We start from the raw sequence: 22,528 nt of genomic DNA, 5'->3' as shown, positions 1-22,528 counted from the left end.
CATGATTGGGGGCCCGTACGCATGCGTGGGCCTGGCAGTGATGTAAATGGATGCTCTGAGATCAAGGAGGGCGTGGCGATGCTGTGCAACACTTTGGGTGAGGGGTGGCAGTAGCCTAGGTATGGAGGTTAATGCCTGCCACCTTTATTTGCTGGCAGTATCATACAGGGAACAGGGAGGGGGAGGTAGTGCTCAGGACAGATGCAGGAAATTTGGGTTGGGCTGCACTTGGGGTGGGGGTTTGGGACAGGTATGTGCACTGGGGACTGGTGGGGTGGGGGTGCCTGGAGTGTGAGGAATGGGAGTGGGTGAGCGGTTTCAGGTGTGTGGGGTGTTTGGTTAATTGCTGGTCATGGGGCTGTGCTGGTGAGGGTAGCATGCCCAAGGAATGTGGTCTGGCTTACTTCCTAGTTCTGTGTTGCTGTCAGTGCACTCCCATGGGCTCCGCAGCTCCATACCTCTGCATCAGGCTCTAGCTTTCTGCCTGTCAGTTCCTTAGCCTCTGCATGCAGGTCTGTAGCATATGGTGCAGAAGGCTTTCCCAGGTCAGCTGTACTCCCGAATTGCCACCTCAGTTGCCCTCCTGTCCCTTTTCTAACTTTTTGTGGAGCTGGACTAATCTTGAGTTACTCTAGTCAGCCATCTTCCCAGAACTCCTGTGTTGGCATTTTGATTCCACTTTTCATGGCACATATTACCAATTTGGTTTGCGTTTTAAAACTTAGGCAAAACACTTAATCTAAGAATGGCACCTTTTAAATTTTAAAGTAACTGTAGTCAAGCCTATTTAAAAAGCCAGCATGTTTTCAACAGATGGTTTTGTAATAGCTTCTATTAGGCAAGTAGGCCAAGTTGAGCACAATGCAAAAAAAGTTGCTCTTTGTCCAGGATACAGATATGGCAACCCAGGTAATGGGATGGTCTTCTGGAGAAGGAGGACTATTCACTGGCAGCACCAACATTGTCATGGCCTTGCCTAATGATATTTATGATTTGCATCACTCCTCCAAAGTCAAACTGGCCACCCCTCAGCTTGTCATGCTGGCAAGTGTGCCCTTGACTGGGGAAGTTAATGGCACTTGTTGTAATGGTGCCTGGCTGGAAATGGTGCCAGCTGAGCCCTGTTCCAGGTTCAGAAGTCTTGTTGCTAAAAGAATTTAGACAAATGAGAGGGCCAATAGGAATAAGCAGTAAAGTTTATTAAAAGGAATGAGACAGAAACTACACATTAAAGAGATAATACAGACATGTTCAAGGGAGAAACACACTGAGTGGGAGTGGGTTAGCTTGTTTAATAGGAAGGGTTTTTTTAGTGGCATGTTTCCATAGTAACCTTTGAACACTAGGTCTTACATGGTTTATATTAACCAGGTGCTTACAGAGCTAGCATTATTTCAGGAAGAGATAACTATTGATGCTTGTGGTCAACCTGTCACATATCCAGAATTTGTCTTAGGGCAGATGTTTAACAATCTTTAGAACAACAGGCTTTGTGTTATTAACTGATTTTGCTTTGGGCCCAAGATTTTTCATGCTTTTATGGTTTGAGGAGGTTTTGATGGTTTCAGGAGTTTGGGGGGCTTTAGGGGAAATTTTTGTCCTGTCAAGTTTGCAGCTAAAGTTTTCAGTTTGCATTACTTCCCTTGGAGCTAGATAAGAAAAAAAGTACTTTCAGCTGTCCCTTAACTCTTTTAGAGGTAGGTGGGAAACTAAGAATTTGCAGTTGTCTGTTAACTTTTTCAGAGTTGGATTGGAAACCAGGAACTTGCAGTTGTCTCATTTTATCCTGCTTTACTGTGATTACCTGCTTGAGGAAGAAAGGCAGATGGCAGAATTGATGCCAGGTAGTGATGGGAAGGACTTGTAGAGTCTCCTGAAATAAAAGGTGAACCTAATGGAATTGAAAGCATGGAACTGGAAGTTTGAAACTCAGTGTTATAGAACTACAGCCTGTATTTGAGGTATCTGTTGCCCCAGAAATGTATAGCTCAAATTAAGATCTTCCTACTGGAACATCTGGAGCAGAGGACAAATGCAAGAATTTGAAGACAAAACCCTTTTGCTGTAAGCCATGCCAGTCTGAAGCAGGGTCTGAAGAACAATTTCTTCATCATATTAGAGTTCACAGTGCCAAGAAATTTTTTGTGGAAGAAAGTGCAGAGAAGCAAGCAAAAGCCAGGGAATTTGATTCTTCCGCTGCAGAAGAGGGAGGTGTCTCCATAGGCCCATTTGCTATAAGTGCTGTGGCTATACTGCCAACCAATATGATCACTAAATACTGTGCATCTGAAACACCCCACCAGAGAGCTGGGGATAATCAGTGAGTGTACCATAGCATTATTTACACAGTAAGTGAATATCACTTGAGTAAACACTTGAAAAATCATTTTCCTTGGAAAGTATACACATGTGGAAAAAGCAACTATTTTTCAAAGAGAAAATACAGTTATGTTCAGTGTGTTCGAACTCACACAGGAGAACACCATCATAAATGCTTTGTCCTTACTCAAGTTTTCAGAAGACTCATCTAACCAGACATATACATACTCATTCAGGTGAGAAGCCATTTAAATATGATCAGTGCAGTTGTGTGAACTCTAATCAACATGAGGTAACCCACCATGTGAGACAGGTTCACAGTGGACATAAACCTCTTGACTGCCCACACTGTGACTACAAAACAGCAGTTAGAAATAACTTCAAAAAATCGCCATAGAGGGCAATGGTGGCTTGGTGGCAGAGTTCTCACCTGCAATGCTGGAGACCTGGGTTCATTTCGTGGTGCCTGCCCATGTAAAAAAAAAGTAAAAAAAAACACACAGAGCTTTATGTTAACCCACAGTACTTCAGTTACCCTATTGGTGACTATGCATCTTCAAGAAGTGAAATCTGAAGTATCATTTCAAATCTAAGCATTCTACTTGTCCTAATAAAATGATGAATATTTCAAAACTGAAACTTAAAAGCACAAAAAGCAGGAGGATGACTTGCTCAATAACGATATTAGCAATGATAAAATAGAAACACAGCTGACAAAAATAAAGGGAGATGTGACCATGCACACCTCTCCCCCAAAAAAGTAAAATAAAAATAAAAGGCGATGTGTCTGGAAATAAATATGAGAAGCTTGTAAAAGTGGAAAAAAAGATAAGGTTTCAAAAGAGAAAAAGCCTTATAGTAATGCCTCAGTAGTTCAAGTGACTTCTAGAATTGGCAAATCTGCAACCGACCCTAAAGAGATGGATGTACATACAGGAAATGAATTCTATAAAGCAGAAAAACAAAAGGAAGATGGAAACTGAAGCCCATTTCTTTAATGATCCTATGCACGATAAAGAAGTTGTGACAAAAAAAAAAAAAGAAAAAGAAGGTGAAAAGCAGATCTAAAAACTGTCAGAAAGTACCAAAGCGTGGCTGCAAAGTGGAGGAGAATAAAAAGCAAAACACTGGCATGAAAAAAGGTACACAGGAGAAGACTCCAAAAAAACAAATCAAGTAAACAAAGCAGCAAGCCATCTCAAATGACTCCTGCTCAGAAGGGATGTGTTCAGTCTGGAGTTGCTCAGACAGAGCTTTCTCATACGGAGTCTGCTTAGAAGGGGACTGTTCCAATGGTGTCACCTTCTATAGTGTCTGCTCAGATGGAACCTCTTCCCATGGAGTCTGCTCAAATGATGCAGGCTCAGTTGGAGCCTCCTTTCATAGATTCTATTCAGATGGAATCACCTTCCATGGATTCTCTTCCTCCCATGGGAGCTTCCTTCTCAGATGGAGCGGATCCCCAGAGGGTCTCCTCATCCAAAAGATAGTTCAATGGAAACGTCTGGCAGGCAGAGTGAAATGGGACAGAACGAGGAAGTACTTATTGAAGTTGACTTAATGCCTGTTAACAAAGATAGACAGATCTTAAAGGAAAGCACATGTGTGTAGGATCTCCTACCACCATCACCAGCACTGCCAAAGGAAAACTGAAAAGAAGAGGAATCAAAAGACCAAAATTTAAGCTCTGTAGGGAAAGGAATTAAAGACGTCCTTCTTCAGAAAGTAGACGAGGCAGATAAAAATGTATAGCTGGTCCTGAATCTACCAGTATTTCAACCTCTGAACCAAACTTGAAAATTTCAGAGCATGAAATTTTAGTTGGTAAATGTCAGGCTGACACTACGCTTTGTGAAATGGAAACTGACACCAATGAGAATACAACAGAAAATCTTGCTGGTAAAGACTCGGCAGTTGAAGAGCCAGTTTCCCCAGTACTTCTTCCCCCACCAATAGAAAAAGGAGAAGCAATGTCCAAAACTGGTCTGGCATCACCTCCTGTTACCGCAGTAGTCAGTGAGTCTCGAGAAATTGCTGAAAGTGAAAGCATCCACAGTCATGATGAAAGTGACCTAAGTGACAACATGTCAGAGGGTAGTGATGATTCTGGATTGAAAGGGGCTTGGCCAGTTCCACAAGAAACTAGGAGAAAAAAATGAAAAAGAAGCCTTGGGAATCAAAGTAATTGAGGGATATTGTTTGTATATTTTTAATTTTTATTTTAGAAAGGAAAAATATTCCAACAAACACCTAAAACACCATTTGACTAATGCATATTTTCTTGAAAAAGCAGCTAAAGGGCAGCAGTAATTAAACTTTGGACTAGGCCATAGTTCTTACTTTTTTAAGCTCCATTACATTTTATATTCATTTACAGTAATAGACAACCTTTTATTTTTAAGATTGCTTTCATTAGTGCTGTGTTGGTTTTTCAGTGGTACTGTTTTCCATATAACTTTTTGCATACCATTTGATTGTAAAAGTTAGCAGATCTGAGAGACCTAGTGTACTAAAACTGTGGAAACCTGAATCTGTAAGTTTTTTTATTTAATTGAAATAAGAAAGCCAAGGTGGTATAATAGCAGTCTATTTTATCCAGCTACAATGCGTCAATTTGTTTTATTATTTCTATTTTACTGTTTCACTTTAGTTTACTGTTAGTTCTTTTTTTCAGCTCTATAAAAATTGACATACTTGATAGCAAATTATTTAAAGACTTTGCCTCCTTTATCTAAAGTTAGCACTTTAAAATTTTTTAGGGTTGAGAAGAGACATTTAAATTGAAGAAAAATTCCCCCAACAATTAACAGTGTATTGGTTCAGGTATTTACTTCCTGAGTTTTGATCAATATTTCTTATTTGTATATGTTAGTTGTCATAAAAACTGATTTTGGTGGGGTTTTTTTGTGTATGTGGTTTAATGGCTTAAGATGTTGCAATTTTTTTTAAACCTATGCAGCTAAGGATTTTTTAGAAATAGCATTTGTGTTTAACGGTAACACTTCATAAATATATATGCATGTTTATTTTGGCCTCCTTGGAGTGATGCTTTTAGGCTTGTTTGCAAAAGAGCAATTTATTTTTCTTTGCTGCAGTAGTTATTTTTGCAGAGTGTTAGTGTGTCCAAGTTTGTGAGCAAATGAAACATGCAGGTTCAGTCCAGTGGTTTGATTTTCACATACCTATGCTAGAATCTGTATTTCATGTAATTTATTTGTTTTGAATGGATGTAGTAAATTTGCAACTCTGAATTTTGATTTTGCAATAAATAAACCACTAGGCTCTATATTGAATAGTCTTTTTTTTTTGGAATGGGCTTTTTCTTTTCTTTTATACCAACCGTCAGTAATAATTTTTTTTTTTTTGCCTGTTAAGCAGCTCTTTCCTAACTGTACAGTGCTAAATCATATCTTTGAGGTAAACTGTTTTTCAAAATGGCTATTCAACTGAATAAAGAATTGCAGTGATATTTGAAAACTTCAATCCTGGAATTAGGAGACATAATTATTCCTTCAAGTTACAGAATATCACTTGTGAAATTCCAAAGCCGTAGCTATTTCATAGAGAGCCTTAGAGTAAGAGAATAGTATGAGCGTTGGCAGACCAGCTGCCATTTCCTGTGAATACAGTAAAAAAGGCTGGCTAAATTTAAAAGTACAGTCCAGATTAAAAAAAAAACACATTCTCAGGGTTCTCCACAATTTAGTGAGTGCCCTGGCTGTTCCTCTGGCAGCCTTTTTCTACAGGCAAGGCCTCAAATGAATTGCAACTATTTTGGTTCTCTAAGGAGCACTTTATATGAAAAAAGGCATGGACTCCTCAATTTTTTTCTAAGTTCTTAGGTCAGTCGCCAAAGAATATGAAAGACTGCATCGTAGGATTTTTGGCAGTTCTGACCATTCATTGGCATAAAATAAATTATGATTCCAATAGGGAATCTTGAATAATTCTAACCCCCCATGTCCTATTTTGGAATAGCTACATTAATATATCATTTATTTTCTTTTTATTTGATGTTATCTTTGAGGCAAGTTTCAGAGTTTGGTAGTACAACTTGAAAGATTAGGAAAAGCATTAATGAAGTATGGGTAAAAAATTTGTGAAACAACTGAAAATGATGTTTTACTTAAAAGATGGTTGAACTTCGTATGGGGGGTAAGATGGCCAATTACAGTAGCTCAAGCTTAGCTCTGCTCCACGGAAAAGTTAGAGAAGTGACAGGAGGGCAACTGAGGTGGCGGTTAGGGGGTTGACCTGGGAGAGCCTTTGCACCACATGCGGCGGCCCTGATTACAGAGGCTGAGGAACTGAGAGGCAGAAAGCTGGATCCTGGCGTGGAGCTGTGGAGCCACAGAGCCTGCAGGAGTGCACAGACAGCAGCTGGGGACTAGGAAGTAAGCCAGGCCATGGTCCTTGGGTGTGCTACCCTCACCAGCACAGCCCTGTGACCGACGACTCACCCCACACCCCATGCACCTGAACCCCGTCATCCACTCCCATTCCCCACGTTCTACATCCCCCCACCTCACCAGCCCCCAGTGCATGTACCTGCCCCCTACCCCCACCCCAAGTACAGCCCAACACACCTCTCCTGCACCCCTCCTGAGCACTACCTCCCCTTCTCTGTTCCCTGCAGGCTGTTGCCAGCACATAAAGGCTGCGGACACTAACTTCTATACCTAAGCTATCCCTGCCACCCCTTACCCCCCCATCCCACCCACACCATCCATAGTGTCTCATAGCCTCACTTAGCCCCACCTGAGCTCTGTGCATCCATTTACGGAACTCTCAAGCCCACGCATGCTCACGAGCTGCCAATCACGTTATTCAGCTGTGAGAACTGCACTTTACAGCAGTCCTAGAACCACACATGGGCAGGGCCCTCATCCACACTGCCCAACTCTGAGAAAGTGCTGACCTGCGCAGCCAGGTCACATCTGCCCCCAATCCATAAAGATATAATGGCGACCTGCTGCCCCAGCTCTACACATGCGCACAAAGGGTCCTGTGCCTTAGACCAGCACACAACAGGGTTATTCCCCCCAGACCAGTGCACCAGCACAGCTATGTTGTCCCTGGCCGCTGGGCACCCATGTTCACAAGCATCACGGTAACATCTCCAAACTGCACCTGTACCTGCCCTGAAACAAATCACCGCAGTGAGTGCCCACCTCTTGCCCTGCTCCCTGCTGTACAATCATCCCACAAACACAAGGCCTTAGACTCCTGAAAGAAATCAACTCCCAAATAAATCAATCAAGATATTTACATGCGATGAAGACAGCAGATGATCACCAAGCATATCACAATGCAGACAGATTAGCCCTGCCTAATGACCAAATTAAAACACCAGAGGAGACACAGACATTGGAACAACTAATCAAAGATGTTTAATCAAATCTACTTAATAAACAAGTGGGATAGCAAATGACATAAAGATCAAGAAGAGACTAGAAGAGCATAAAGAGGAATTTGAAAGAATAAATAGAAAAATAGCAGAAATCACAGAGATTAAAGACTCTGTTGACCAAATGAAAAACAGACTAGAGGCACACAACCATATTTGAAGAGACAGAAGAAAGAATAAGTGATATAGAGGACAGGATGACTGACTTTGAAGACTGAAAACAGCAAATGGCAAAAAAGATGGGAAAAAATGAATGGGAAATCAGGGAAATGATAGCCAAAACACAGTGCACAAATATAAGAATCATTGGTGTCCTAGAAGGAGAAGAGAGGAGTAAAGGGCTAGGAAGAGTAGTTTAGGATACAATGTGGGGAAAACTTCCCACCCTCATAAAGAACATAAATATGCAAGTCAAAGAATCCCAAAGAACTCCAAACAGAATAAATCCAGATAAGTCTTCAGCAAGGCACATACTAATCAGTCTGTCAAATGCTGAAGAGAAGCAGAATATCCTGAAAGCAGCAAGAGATAAACAATCTACTACATACAAGGGAAATCAAAGAAGACTGAATCCAGACTACTCAACTAGCACCCGGGAGGTGAGAAGTCAGTGGTATGATATATTCAGGATCCTGAAAGAGAAAGACTTCCAGCCAACAATTCTGTACCCAGCCAAAATGTCCTTCAAAATTGAGGGAGAGATTAAAGCTTTCACAGACAAAGAAGTCCTGAAAAAATTTGTAAATAAGAGACCAGCCCTACAAGAAATACTAAAAGGAGTTCTGCCTGGTGAAAAAAAAGCACAAGAGAGGGAGGTCTGTAGGAGGGCACAGAATTGAAGAGTACCACTAAGGGTAATCCAAAGACTACAAAGAGACAGAGGGAAAAGAATATGTAGATCTGACAAATTAAATAAAAAGATAAGATGGTGAAATCAAGAAACGCATTTTTAGTAATAACTTTGAATGTTAATGAACTAAATTTACCAATTAAATGATACAGATTGGCAGAATGGATTAAGAAACATAATCCAACTATATGCTGCTTACCAGAGACTCATGTTAGACACAAGAATACAGATAGATTGAAAGTGAAAAGAGGAAAAGAATTTCCATGCAAGTTGTAACCAAAGTCCCATTTAAAGTCTATTGGACAAAACAGACTTTAAATGGGAAGACATTATAAGAGACAAAGAAGGACACTATATACTAAGTAAAGTGTCAATTCACCAAGATATAACAATTTCATAAATGTTTATACTCCAATTCAAGGAGCTCCAGGTACATGAGACAGATATTGGCAAAACTGAAGGGAAGATAGATGTTTCAACAATAATAGTAGGAGACTATAATACACCACTCTCCTCTATAGATAGAAGAACCAGACAGAATATCAGCAAGGAAACGAAGTTAAATAACCTGATAAATGAGTTAGACCTAACAGATTTATAGATAGATAGATAGATAGATAGATAGATAGATAGATAGATCATTGCACCCAAAAGCACAAGGTTACAAGTTCTTTTCTAGTGCTCATGGAACATTCTCCAGGATAGATCAAATGCTGGGGAACAAAACAGATTTTTGTAAACTAAAAAAAATTGAAATTATTCAAAGCACTTTCTCTGATCACAATGGATGAAGCTGGATCTCAATAACCACCAAAGATCAAGAACATTCACAAATATATGGAGATTAAATAACACACTGTTAAAGAACCAGTGGGTAAAAGAAGAAATTGCTAGGGTAGCTATCTGGAGATGAATGAAAATGAAAATACAGCCTATCAGAACTTATGGGATGTGGCAAAGGCTGTGCTGACAGGGAAATTTCTTGCCCTAAATACCCATATTGAAAAACGAAGAAATCACAAAACTTGAGGGCTTAACAGAAAACCTGTAGGAATTTGAGAGAGAACAGCAAACTAACCTCAAAACAAATAGGAGAAGAGAAATAACAAAGTTAAAGCAGATATAAATGAATGGGAAAACAAAAGAACAATAGAAAGAATCAATAAAACCAAAAGTTGGTTCTCTGAGAAAATCATTAAAATTGATGGGCCACTAGCAAGACTGAGAAAGAAATAAAGAGAGACAATGCAAATAAAAAAATCAGAAAAGAGAAAGGTGCATCACCACAGACTCTGAAAAAATCATAAGAGGATACTATGAACAACTATACATCAACAAACTAGACAACTTAGATGAAATGGACAAATTCCTGGAGATGCAAAAACAAACTACACTGACTCAGGAAGAAATAGAAGATCTCGACACACCAATCACAAGTAAAGAGATTCAGTCAGTCATCAAAAATCTTCCATAAGAAAAGCCCAGCGCCAGATGGCTTCATAGGGGAATTTTACCAAACATTTCAGAAAGAACTATCACCAATCCTGCTTGAACGTTTCCAAACAATTGAGGAAAAAGGAACTCTACCTAACTCATTTTATGAAGCTAATATCATTTTAATACCAAAACCAGGTAAAGATGATATAAGAGAGGAAAACTACAGGCCCATTGCCTAATGAACATAGGTGCAAAAATTCTCATTGAAATATTAGCAAATCAAATCCAAAAGCACATTAAAAGAATTATACACCACTACCAAGTGGGGTTTATGCCAGGAATGCAAGAATGGTTCAACACAAGAAAATCAATTAATATAATACAGCACATTAACAAATCAGAAGGGAAAAATCACATGATCATCTTCATTGATGCTGAAAAACCATTTGACAAAATTCAGCATCCTTTTCTGATAAAAACACTGCAAAAGATAGGAATCAAGGGTTACTATCTCACTCTGATAACGGGAATATATGAAAAACTGATAGCCAGCATCGTACTCAATGGAGAGAGACTGAAAGCCTTCCCCCTAAGATCAGGTACAAGACAAGGGTGCCCACTGTCACCACTGTTATTCAACATTGTGCTAGAAGTTCTAGCTAGAGCAGTCATGCTGGACAAAGAAATAAAAGACATCCAAATTGGAAAGAAAGAAGTAAAACTCATTATTTCAGATGGTATGATACTATACTCAGAAGATCCTGAGAAATCTACAGCAAAGTTATTTGAGCTAATAAACAAATTCAGCAAGTTGGCTTGATATAAAATTAATGTGCAAAAATCAGTAGCATTTCTATACACAGGGAGTATGTGTGTGTATAGAAATGTGTGTGTATAGAAACTCCTCCTAGCTTAGGAGTCAGTTCAGGAAAAATTCCATTCAAAATAGCAACTAAAAGAATCAAATACTAAGGAATGAACTTAACTAGGGATGTAATGCACTTGTATGCAGAAAACAACATAACATTGCTAAAAGAAATCAAAGGAGATCTTAATATCCATTCCCTGCTAATGAATAGGAAGGCTAAATATAGTAAGATATCAATTCTCCCCAAATTGATCTATAGATTCAACACAGTACCAACCAAATTTCCAACAACCTATTTTGAAGATTTCAAAAAGCTAACTATCAAATTTATCTGTAAGAGAGATAGACCCTTAATAACTAAAAGCATCCTATAAAAGAAGAATGAAGTGGGTGAATTAACACTCCCTGACTTTAAAATCTATTAAAAAGCCACAGTGGTCAAAACAGCATGGTACTGGCACAAAGACAAAAAAATTGACCAATAGAATCTAATCACGAGTGCAGAAATAGACCACAAAATCTATGTTCAACTGATTTTTGACAAGGCCTCCAAATCCTTGAAAGTGGGACAAAATAGCCTTCTCAATAACTGGGCATGGAAGACCTGAATATCAATAGAGAAGAGAATGAAAAAGGACCCCTATCTTACACCCTACACAAAAATGAACTCAAAGTCCATCAAACACCTAAACATAAGAACTAGTACCATAAAGCTTCTAGAAGAAAATGTAGGGAAACATCTTCAAGACCTAGTAATAGGAGGTAGCTTCCTAAACTTTACACCCAAAGCACAAGCCACAAAAGAAAAAATAGATAAGTGGGAACTCCTCAAAATCAAATGCTTCTGCACCTCAAAAGACTTTGTCACAAGGTAAAGACAAAGCCAACTCAATGGGAGAAAATATTTGGAAATCACGTGTTGGACAAACGTTTGATTTCCTGTATATACAAAGAAATCATACAACTCAACAACCTAAAAACAAACAACCCAATTATAAAATGAGCTAAAGATATGAATAGGCATTTTCTGAAGATCAGATACAGATGGCTTAAAAGTATATGGAGAGTTGCTCATTTTCATTGGCTATAAAGGAAATGCAGATCAAGACTACAATGAGATACCACCTCACACCTATAAGAATGGCTGCTATTAAACAAAACAGAAAATTATAGATGTTGGAGAGGATGTGGAGAAACTGGGACACTTATGCACTGCTGGTGGGAATATATAATGGTGCAGCCACTATGGAAGACTGTTTAGCGATGCCTTAGGAAATTAAATATTGAGGTGCCCTATGACCAAGTAGAACAACTTGGTATGTACCCAGAAGAGCTGAAAGCAACAACACAAACAGACATTTGTACACCAATGTCTATGGCAGCATCATTCACAATTGCCAAAAAATGGAACCAAACCAAATACCCAACAATAGACAAGTGGATCAATAAAATGTGGTATATACATACGATGGAATATTATGCAATAGTAAGACAAAATGACATCCTAAAGCACATGACAAGGTGGGTGAGCCTTGAGGACATAATGCTGAGGAAAACTAGCCAGACATAAAAAGATAGATACTGTATGATTTCACTTTTATGACCAGCATAGTTATCATCAGATCTTATAATACAGAATATATGGGACTTATAGATACATAGAAGCTAGAGATAGGTGAACTGTTAGCTAATGTGGTTGAACTCCAATATAACGGAATAGATAGGAGTGAAGGTGATTCTACAGTGGATCTAGAAGTAATGCTACCATATTGAAGATGTACATGATTGAAAGGGGTTGTATAGACCTACATGTCCCACTGAGTCACACTAGAAATATGAATGAATTCTTGTAAGAATTACTTCAAAGATATGATTCTTGTATGAAGAGTGTTTAAGTCCAGGGTACAGGGGAAAACTGCTATTGCATGCTATGAGCTATGTTCAAAAGGAAACCATCAGCCCTACCACAGCAACAGCAGAGCTGGAACATGGGGTGAGGGACAGGGGTTAAGAGCAGGTTTGGATTTCCTATTTGGCTCGGCTGTGTTTGTTGTTTTCTTTCTCTTGGGAACAATGAAATTATGTGGAATTGAGGGTGTTGATGGATTCTGAACTTTGATCCTTCTTCTACATGATGCCTGATGAATGTAGGTGGCTGAAAGATAAACTAACAGAAAAGTAGATTGGCTAACAATGGGGTATATTTATGAATAAAAGTTGTGCTGCTACAAAAAGGAGCAAAGTCATGAGATATGCAACGATGTGAACAAACATGCAGAACATTTGGTGAGACAAAATAAGTCAGAAACAAAAAAACAACAATGGTAAGGTCACCTTTAGAGAATGCTTATAAGAAAACAGGGGCCTAGATTGTAAGCTTTTAGAACAGACACAAGTCCTGAGTGGTGATTATTATTTCTGGATTTTGAGAGGCTGTTTTTTATATGTATCTGATATTTAGAGATAGGAATGAAGCTGGCCAGGTTTGGGGTAAAGAAATTCAGAACATGGGGGAAAGGAAGACAATGTCTATACTTTAGAACCACACATACTGTTTGTGATCAATGGAAGAAAGTTTTATGTGATCTGGAACTGAAATTTTCTGTAGTGCATAATCTAATTTAGCCTATCTGTTTAGATCATTTGAACAGCTGAAACACAGGAAGCACAGAATAAGAAAGTGGTCCTTTAATCCTGTATAGATTATTGTAATGCCTAGAAACATCCTAGAGTATGTTAAGCAGATAACCAAAAAGTATTGGCAAAGTCCCCTCAGAGAGTGGAGAAAGACTATGAAACTATTAAACCTTACCGTCAGGGAATCCCCTGATACTGTGTCATCTTTAGGGACGCCCAAATCAATAGACCATGCCCTCGATCACGAAGCTTACTCTTGTGAAGCTTATGTAGGAGGCAGAAAAGCTTAGACTATCTATAGGCATGCCTAAGAGTTACTTCTGGGGGACCTGTGTTGTTGCTCAGATGTGGCCTCAGTCTCTCTAAGCCCAAATCTGCAAGTGAAATCATTGTCCTCCCCACTACGTGGGACCTGACATCCAGGGGTAAAAATCTCCCTGGCGAGGTGGGAGATGACTCCCAGGGATGAATCCAGACCTGGCGCTGTGTGATCAACAATTACATCCTGATCAAATGGGGGGAAAAGAAGTGTAATTAATAAAGTGTCAGTGGCAGAGAGAGTTCAAATAGAGTCGAGAGGCTACTCTGGAGTTTGCTCTTACACAAGCTTCAGGTAGATCTTGCTACCTATCATGACCTGACAATCCTAAACCAGGACCATTCCAGCCAATCCTAAAGAACACCAAAGGCAATTGATAAGATTCCACAAGGGTTCCATGTACTAGAGTAACTTCCCAGAAACCTACAACCTCCAGATGGGTCCCTGGTCCAGATAAGTCCTGAAACCTAGCCCAGCCTCTCCAGCACATCAGATAGTTCCATCTCCCTAACCCATATTATTAGCAGACCCTTCCCATGTAAAAAATTTAGAATTGCCATAGCCCAAAGAACCCTAAAGCAAGATATGGAAAGATCAAAAGTGACGGTGGAGTTATACATAGAAGATAAGATTTAACAAATGAATATGAATGCTGAATCATTAAATTGTATCTCTTTTGGTCTGTGGTATTCTAGAGCAGCTAGAAGTAAAAACCTAAAATTGTTAAATTGTAACCCATGTCAAAGTCTGAAATATTGTTCTACAACTAATTGTGGTGCTGTTCTTAGAAATTTATAGTTTTTTTGTATATGTTATTTTTCACAAAAAAGAAGGGTAAAAGTCTATTGTGTTGATAAAAAAAATATTTAAGCTCTCTAGCCTCTATATTCTGGAGGAGCTAGAAGGAAAAATAGAAGAAGATTGTATGGTAGCCCATGTCAAACTCTGGGGTCTATCCTGTAACCACTTGTTGAAGAGTGCTTTGAAAGCTATTGTTTTTTTATTTCTTTGCTTTGAATATATGTTATACTATACAGTAAAAAAAGGTTAAAAAAAGAATTAGGAGTATAAAAGAGAAGGTAGGACTTAAAAATGAATATGACTGCTGAATTATTATATTGATATTTCTGTTGGTCACTAGTGTCTTGGTGCAGTTAGAAGAAAGAACAAAAAATCTCAGAACTATAACCCATTACCAAGCTTTAAAATGTATCTACAACTACTTGTTAAAATATACTTGGAAATTTATTGCTTTTTTGTATCTATATTATATTTCACAATAAAAAAAAGTAAAAAAAAAAATAGATGGTTGAACATAATTGATTGGGCAGCCAAAGATTTAAGGGAATGGAAGATTCTCAAGGCATGAAGAATAAGTTGTATGATATGGTGTGTGTTTTGTGTGTATGAATGCGAATTAAATGATGTTGAGTTCTAAGCTCCAGCAGTCATTGTCCCAGAAGATCAAACTGTAGATATTTATGTTTTAGGCCACAAATTATAAAGCTAGTCAAATCTTTCTAACAACTAGTTTTAATGTTCATTGGTACATTTTATGTAAGTTACCTTTTATGGTATATATATAAAAGATTGATCATATGCATTAATTAGAGATAGGGAATCAGAGTTTGTCGAAAAAAATTTGAGGTTTATTTGCAGAAAACCTTGAAAAATAGGCTGTTGGGGAATGCTGAAGAATTCAACGTATTTCTAATCTAATTTTTAGACTAGAATGTTGAACACAAAAATAGCAGGTAACCAAAACCTTTATAATTGATCTGTAAAAACATTATTACTGGAAATTGAGGTGGGACTTGATGCCTTTTTTCCAGGATGTAAGAACTTGATTGTCAGGACTATAAAAGGTTCTGAATCTTAATGCTATGTATTTGTACTTAATAAAATATTATCAGTGAACAGTATGTTGGTAATATGAACTTTCTGGTCCAGTTGGGAGTTCTTCCATTTGAAAAATGTGACATTTGAATGGAAGTTTTAATTTTGTCAGTCCCCCTCCTATAGAATTCAAGCTAGCATTTTCCATTTGATAGAGGAGCAAAACATGAGCATGTTTCTTGTAAATTATTGTTTAGTGACTAATAGAGAACTTGAAATACTAGAATACATTATAAGCCTAATCCTTGGTAGTCTAATGAAAAGGTATCTCTTTTAATCTTTTGAGAATATATTCACACTGTTTTGCAAGATATTTTAAGTTCTATTTTTCTCTCCTTTTCAGAGCTGCTTTTTCTTTGGGGTTACTTTTTTTTTTTTTTCGGTGAAATTCACAAGGGGATAGGCATTTTTGATAAGGCTTGCTATAAGTAGGTGGATATTCTGCTGTAGTCTTCCAAGAAAGGCCCTTTTATTTTATTTATTTATTTTTTTTATTAATTAACAGAAAAAAGAAAAAAAAGAAATTAACCCAACATTTAGAAATCATACCATTCTACATATGCAATCAGTAATTCTTAACATCATCACATAGATGCATGATCATCGTTTCTTAGTACATTTGCATTGGTTTAGAAGAACTAGCAACACAACAGAAAAAGATATAGAATGTTAATATAGAGAAAAAAAATAAAAGTAATAATAATAGTAAAAACAAAACAAAACAAAAAAAAACAACCAGAGAGACAAAAACAAACAAAAAACAAAACAACAACAACAACAAAAAAAACTATAGCTCAGATACAGCTTCATTCAGTGTTTTAACATGATTACTTTACAATTAGGTATTATTGTGTTGTCCATTTTAGAGTTTTTATATCTAGTCCTGCTGCACAGTCTGTATCCCTTCAGCTCCAATTACCCATTATCTTACCCTGTTTCTAACTCCTGCTGGACTCTGTTACCAATGACATATTCCAAGTTTATTCTCGAATGTTGGTTCACATCAGTGGGACCATACAGTATTTGTCCTTTAGTTTTTGGCTAGACTCACTCAGCATAATGTTCTCTAGGTTCATCCATGTTATTACATGCTTCATAAGTTTATCCTGTCTTAAAGCTGCATAATATTCCATCGTATGAATATACCACAGTTTGTTTAGCCACTCGTCTGTTGATGGACATTTTGGCTGTTTCCATCTCCTTGCAATTGTAAATAACGCTGCTATAAACATTGGTGTGCAAATGTCCGTTTGTGTCTTTGCCCTTAAGTTCTTTGAGTAGATTCCCAGCAATGGTATTGCTGGGTCATATGGCAATTCTATATTCAGCTTTTTGAGGAACCGCCAAACTGCCTTCCACAGTGGTTGCACCATTTGACATTCCCACCAACAGTGGATAAGTGTGCCTCTTTCTCCGCATCCTCTCCAGCACTTGTCATTTTCTGTTTTGTTGATAATGGCCATTCTGGTGGGTGTGAGATGATATCTCATTGTGGTTTTGATTTGCATTTCTCTAATGGCCAGGGACATTGAACATCTCTTCATGTGCCTTTTGGCCATTTGTATTTCCTCTTCTGATAGGTGTCTGTTCAAGTCTTTTTCCCATTTTGTAATTGGGTTGGCTGTATTTTTGTTGTTGAGTTGAACAATCTCTTTATAAATTCTGGGTACTAGACCTTTATCTGATATGTCGTTTCCAAATATTGTCTCCCATTGAGTAGGCTGTCTTTCTACTTTCTTGATGAAGTTCTTTGATGCACAAAAGTGTTTAATTTTTGAGGAGCTCCCATTTCTTTCTTTCTTTCTTCAGTGCTCTTGCTTTAGGTTTAAGGTCCATAAAACCGCCTCCAATTGTAAGTTTCATAAGATATCTCCCTACATTTTCCTCTAACTGTTTTATGGTCTTAGACCTAATGTTTAGATCTTTGATCCATTTTGAGTTAACTTTTGTATAGGGTGTGAGATACAGGTCCTCTTTCATTCTTTTGCATATGGATATCCAGTTCTCTAGGCACCATTTATTGAAGAGACTTTTCTGTCCCAGGTGAGTTGGCTTGACTGCCTTATCAAAGATCAAATGTCCATAGATGAGAGGGTCTATATCTGAGCACTCTATTCGATTCCATTGGTCAATATATCTATCTTTATGCCAATACCATGCTGTTTTGACCACTGTGGCTTCATAATATGCCTTAAAGTCAGGCAGCGTGAGACCTCCAGCTTTGTTTTTTTTTACTCAAGATACTTTTAGCAATTCGGGGCACCCTGCCCTTCCAGATAAATTTGCTTATTGGTTTTTCTATTTCTTAAAAATAAGTTGTTGGTATTTTGGTTGGTATTGCATTGAATCTGTAAATCAATTTAGGTAGGATTGACATCTTAACTATACTTAGTCTTCCAATCCATGAACACTTCCATCTATTGCCCTTCCATCTATTTAGGTATTCTGTGATTTCTTTTATCAGTTTTTTTGTAGTTTTCTTTATATAGGTTGTTTGTCTCTTTAGTTAAATTTATTCCTAGGTATTTTATTCTTTTAGTTGCAATTGTAAATGGAATTCGTTTCTTGATTTCCCCCTCAGCTTGTTCATTGCTAGTGTATAGAAATGCTACAGATTTTTGAATGTTGATCTTGTAACCTGCTACTTTGCTGTACTCCTTTATTAGCTCTAGTAGTTTTGTTGTGGATTTTTCCGGGTTTTCAACATATGGTATCATATCGTCTGCAAACAGTGATAGTTTTACTTCTTCCTTTCCAATTTTGATGCCTTGTATTTCTTTTTCTTGTCTAATTGCTCTGGCTAGAACCTCCAACACGATGTTGAATAATAGTGGTGATAATGGACATCCTTGTCTTGTTCCTGATCTTAGGGGGATAGTTTTCAATTTTTCCCCATTGAGGATGATATTAGCTGTGGGTCTTTCATATATTCCCTCTATCATTTTAAGGAAGTTCCCTTGTATTCCTATCTTTTGAAGTGTTTTCAACAGGAAAGGATGTTGAATCTTGTCAAATGCCTTCTCTGCATCAATTGAGATGATCATGTGATTTTTCTGCTTTGATTTGTTGATATGGTGTATTACATTAATTGATTTTCTTATGTTGAACCATCCTTGCATACCTGGGATGAATCCTACTTGGTCATGATGTATAATTCTTTTAATGTGTTGTTGGATTCGATTTGCTACAATTTTATTGAGGATTTTTGCATCTATATTCATTAGAGAGATTGGTCTGTAGTTTTCTTTTTTTGTAATATCTTTGCCTGGTTTTGGTATGAGGGTGATGTTGGCTTCATAGAATGAATTAGGTAGCTTTCCCTCCACTTCAATTTTTTTGAAGAGTTTGAGGAGAGTTGGTACTAATTCTTTCTGGAATGTTTGGTAGAATTCACGTGTGAAGCCGTGTGGTCCTGGACTTTTGTTTTTGGGAAGCTTTTGAATGACTGATTCAATTTCTTTACTTGTGATTGGTTTGTTGAGGTCATCTATTTCTTCTTGAGTCAAAGTTGGTTGTTCATGCCTTTCCAGTGAAAACTATCACTGTTTTCATCTAAATTGTTGTATTTATTAGCGTAAAGTTGTTCATAGTATCCTGTCATTACCTCCTTTATTTCTGTGAGGTCAGTGGTTATGTCTCCTCTTCCATTTCTGATCTTATTTATTTGCGTCCTCTCTCTTCTTCTTTTTGTCAATCTTGCTAAGAGCCCATCAATCTTATTGATTTTCTCATAGAACCAACTTCTGGTCTTATTGATTTTCTGTATTGTTTTCATGTTTTCAATTTCAGTTATTTCTGCTCTAATCTTTGTTATTTCTTTCCTTTTGCTTGCTTTGGGGTTAGTTTGCTGTTCTTTCTCCAGTTCTTCCAAGTGGACAGTTAATTCCCGAATTTTTGCCTTTTCTTCTTTTCTGATATAGGCATTTAGGACAATAAACTTCCCTCTTAGCATTGCCTTTGCTGCGTCCCATAGGTTTTGATATGTTGTGTTTTTGTTTTCATTCGCCTCGAGATATTTACTAATTTCTCTTGCAATTTCTTCCTTGACCCACTCGTTGTTTAAGAGTGTGTTGTTGAGCCTCCACGTATTTGTGAATTTTCTGGCACTCCGCTGATTATTGATTTCTGACTTCATTCCTTTATTATCCAAGAAAGTTTTGTGCATGATTTCAATCTTTTTAAATTTGTTAAGACTTGCTTTGTGACCCAGCATATGGTCTGTCTTTGAGAATGATCCATGAGCATTTGAGAAAAAGGTGTATCCTGCTGTTGTGGGATGTAATATCCTATAAATGTCTGTTAAGTCTAGCTCATTTATTGTAATATTCAAATTCTCTATTTCTTTATTGATCCTCTGTCTAGATATTCTGTCCATTGATGAGAGTGGTGAATTGAAGTCTCCAACTATTATGGTATATGTGTCTATTTCCCTTTTCAGTGATTGCAGTGTATTCCTCACGTATTTTGGTGCATTCTGGTTCGGTGCATAAATATTTATGATTGTTATGTCTTCTTGTTGAATTGTTCCTTTTATTAGTAGATAGTGTCCTTCTTTGTCTCTTTTAACTGTTTTACATTTGAAGTCTAATTTTTGGATATTTGTATAGCTACTCCTGCTCTTTTCTGGTTGTTATTTGCATGAAATATCTTTTCCCAACCTTTCACTTTCAACCTATGTTTATCTTTGGGTGTAAGATGTGTTTCCTGTAGACAGCATATAGAAGGATCCTGTTTTTTAATCCATTCTGCCAGTCTATGTCTTTTGATTGGGGAATTCAGTCCATTGATGCCGCGGTCCAGCCGCAGCAGAGGGAACGGGCCTGAAGGTGTGGAGGGTCGTCGGCGCGAGAAGAACACCAGGAGACAGCTCAGAGTGCTCTGAGAAGAGTCACTTAAATTTATTTTTGCTTAACTGATTTTATACCCTTATTCTTGGCAAAAAAACAGGTATCACAGGATCATGTTTGCGTCATGGCTTACATTTTAGGTAAAGTTACAGGTTCAGGGAAGCAAAGCAAAAGTACACGTTCTGATTTTCTTAGGAACATGTACATAAGATTTCGATAGCAGCAAGATATTGGCTTAAGCCGCAGACATTGTGTTTGCAGTTTTTCTGAGTTTAGACTTTCTGTTCCTATTATTCTACAGGTGAGGCTATATGTCAAGACCTATTTTAATCTGGTTTATGATTAAAAGGTTACATTGTCTATTTAGATTTTTTATTGTTTCATTAGCATGGACCGGCGCCGTGGTGGGGGAGATTGGGTGGTGATAGGTATCAGTTTTTCTTATTCTTTTATTTCCTCTTGAAGTTTTCGGACAGGTTCCCTGAACCAGGGGCAGCATGTTAAACTCCATCTTGACTGTGATTTCACTAACTGTTGTAAAAGATCTCGTTTCGTTTTAGGCCCCAAAAAGACACCAAGGGGGGCTTACTCTTCTAAGTTTTTCTATAAATGATAAAGAGTTAAATCTAACATGCCTACCGTTGACATTTACAATTCTGTGGCCATCTTTATTGTAAACTCCTGTGTATGGTAATGGAGGGTCAGGGAATCTTTTCCCATTGACATCAGCTCCTTTAGGGGGTTCCCACCATCTGTCTCCAATTTTATATTTCACATTAGGTGATCCTTGCGTGGTGGGAAATAAATTTCTAGGGTGGCTCAATGCAGGGTTTTTTAATTGTAATTGTTTACTTTCTATAGGGTACTTTTCTATGACTTGTTCTAAAAGCACTTCTGCCTGCTGCATCTGCAGCATGACTTGCTTAATGGGGGTATCCTGACCTAATTTTTCCCAAACAGTCATTAACAAAGTTTTGCAATTTGTACAATTTGTATCATTTTTTCCAGTTCTTAATACAAAATTTTTGCTTTCTGATTCATTTTGATATAATTCTTGGAGCACAACCAGCAACAAGAAACATACAATTAGTGTCGTTAATCCCAGTATTTTTCTATTACACCATTTTATGCCTCGTCCTCTTTTGGGGCGTTGAAGGCCTTGCCACCGCCCTTCCTTCCAGGGAACCATGTCAAACCGGGGAGGAAAAAGAGGACGCGACACATTGACATTTAATGTTATTACTGTTTGGAGAATATTTTCCTCTACCATTTTGCCTTTTGTATTATATATATCATATCTGATTTTCCTTCTTTCTACACTCTTCTCCATAACTCTCTCTTCTGTCTTTTCATATCTGACTCTAGTGCTCCCTTTAGTATTTCTTGCAGAGCTGGTCTCTTGGTCACAGATTCTCTCAGTGACTTTTTGTCTGAGAATGTTTTAATTTCTCCCTCATTTTTGAAGGACAATTTTGCTGGATATAGAAGTCTTGCTTGGCAGTTTTTCTCTTTTAGTAATTTAAATATATCATCCCACTGTCTTCTAGCTTCCATGGTTTCTGCTGAGAAATCTGCACATAGTCTTATTGGGTTTCCCTTGTATGTGATGGATTGTTTTTCTCTTGCTGCTTTCAAGATCCTCTCTTTCTCTTTGACCTCTGACATTCTAACTAGTAAGTGTCTTGGAGAACGCCTATTTGGGTCTAATCTCTTTGGGGTGTGCTGCACTTCTTGGATCTGTAATTTTAGGTCTTTCATAAGAGTTGGGAAATTTTCAGTGATAATTTCTTCCATTAGTTTTTCTCCTCCTTTTCCCTTCTGTTCTCCTTCTGGGACACCCACAACACGTATATTTGTGCGCTTCATATTGTCCTTCAGTTCCCTGATCCCCTGTTCAAATTTTTCCATTCTTTTCCCTATAGTTTCTGTTTCTTTTTGGAATTCAGAT

At 37.8% G+C, this 22,528-nt stretch overlaps 1 pseudogene; it reads left to right on the top strand.

Annotated features, from left to right (window-relative positions):
• Positions 1-897: 897 nt before the first annotated feature.
• On the top strand, positions 898-4,629 carry LOC143672105 (RE1-silencing transcription factor-like; annotated as a pseudogene).
• The last annotated feature ends 17,899 nt before the right edge of the window (positions 4,630-22,528 follow it).

This window comes from Tamandua tetradactyla, chromosome X (genome assembly GCF_023851605.1).
Source record: "Tamandua tetradactyla isolate mTamTet1 chromosome X, mTamTet1.pri, whole genome shotgun sequence".
NCBI classification, from domain to species: Eukaryota; Metazoa; Chordata; class Mammalia; order Pilosa; family Myrmecophagidae; genus Tamandua; species Tamandua tetradactyla.
This window is presented reverse-complemented; position numbering and strand designations above follow the sequence as displayed.